The sequence below is a fragment of the Dipodomys spectabilis genome, unplaced genomic scaffold, assembly GCF_019054845.1.
Source record: "Dipodomys spectabilis isolate Male_0828 unplaced genomic scaffold, ASM1905484v1 ptg000614l, whole genome shotgun sequence".
NCBI classification, from domain to species: Eukaryota; Metazoa; Chordata; class Mammalia; order Rodentia; family Heteromyidae; genus Dipodomys; species Dipodomys spectabilis.
In genome coordinates, this window is record NW_024871291.1 from 587,778 (window position 1) to 589,911 (window position 2,134).

A 2,134-nucleotide genomic window follows, 5' to 3' on the forward strand; every position below is an offset into this window, starting at 1 on the left:
CAACCCGGACTCCACACACTTCTGCAATACCCAAAGATTGGCACATTGCCATTATTGACATCAAGGACTGCTTTTTTTCACCCCCCTACACCCCAAAGATAAAGAATATTTTGCCTTCTCAGTATGTGAACCTAATTGTCAACTATGTACTCACCGGTATCTATGGAAAGTTCTCCCTAAAGGTATGAAAAATAGCCTTACTATATGTCAGATATATGTTGCCCATGCTATTAGGACTTTGCTTTCCAAATGCTTTTGTGTCCATTACATGGATGACTTTTTAATAGCACATAAAGATGCTACAACCATGCAAATCTGTTTAACAGAACTCAAGGAGAACTTTACAGTGCTGGGCCTTAATATTGCCCCCGAAAAAATTCAACTCAAAGCCCCTTACGCCTATCTTCAATACCATTTAAATCAAACAATTACCCCAAATGGGTCTCATATTGTCATTAAATCCCAATATACTTTAACTGAATTACAACAATTATGTGGACATATCAACTGGTTATGCAATTTTATGTGTCTTCCCACCCAACAACTCCAACTGTTATTTCAATTGCTTCAAGGACCCTCTGACCCAACTTCCCTTCATATACTTTCACCTGATGCTCAACAAGTTTCACAACAAGTGGCTGATTGATTATGTTCAACACCCTTGGTGTTTTTAGATACCACCCAAGAAATCAACCTAATTATATTAAATAATAATGGCCTAATGGTGGCCCTGACGCAAACCCATGGTTTTGTTACAATGGGTATACCTTGCCACTTCTCAATTACCAAAAATTAGCACATTCATTACCATGCTATGCAATCTGGCCATCAAAGGTGCGGAATGATGCCGTCAAACTTATGGCCGATTCCCTGACCATCTTACATGGCCCATTACAAAAACAATCTTTGATTTCCTAACAACCGAAGAGGCATTAGCTTTACAAGTCATCCACTACTATTTTAACATTGATAATCATATGCCCAAAAACCTCGTTTTAAAAGTTACCCAAGAACTTCCACTTTCATGGAAATGTTGTACTCGTCCCAATTTGCAACCTATACATCAAGCCATTGTACTTTTTACAGATGTTAACAAAACTGTTTATGGATTTTACAATGCCAATACTAAAAAATACATGCTTCAAAAACATTCCCTGTCTGTTCAAGCTGCTGAATTACTGGCCATTTTGCTCGCCCTCACATCTTTTCCCAAAGAACCTCTTAATATTTTTTTCTGATAGTTTATATACTGTACAAACTGTTGCCATTCTTCCTGGAGTTTTATTACAAGATGATGTAGCAAAAATAATGTGTAAACTACAAAATGTATTAGACAATCGTGTCCAACCCTGGTACATTCAACACATTAGATCTCATACTAACCTCCCCAGACCACTAGCTGTTGGTAATGAAGCCATTGATCGTGTTGTCACACCAACTGTACTACTCACAAATATGTGCATGGACCAGGCCCGAACGTTAGATGATCGTTTTCATTTATCGGCAGCTACTATCAAACAGTTATTTCCTGATTTAACACACCAACAATGCAAGCACATGATTCGGTCCTGCTCCTCTTGTGCAACTCTTTTACCCTTAGGATCACTTCAACCCATGGGAACAAATCCACGAGGCCTTAGACCCAATAGCACATGGCAAATGGACATAACCCATATCCCCCAATTCGGTAAACAAAAATACATCCCTTAATGCATAGATACATTCTCAGGCTTTATAACTGCTTTAGCCTTAACAGTAAAAAAAAAAGGCATGCTGTTAAGTCACTTCTACATGCCATTACAATTATGGGAGTTCCTTGGACCCTTAAAACAGACAATGGCCCTGCTTACACCTCCAAACATTTTTGTGAATTTTGTACCTTTTGGAACATTACACCCCAGACAGGTATTCCATATAACCCACAAGAGCAAGCCATTGTTGAACACAGTCATAAAGAAATCAAGACCATTCTTTTAAAAGAAAAGGGGGAACTGGAGGGGCTAGGGCTTAAAAATCCCCAAACACAATTAAATTATTGCCTTATAGTAAAAAACTTTTTAACATTCACACCCACCACATGTGGGACCCCCACCTCCCTGTACTGGGGACTCATGAAACACCTTCTCTGGTCCCT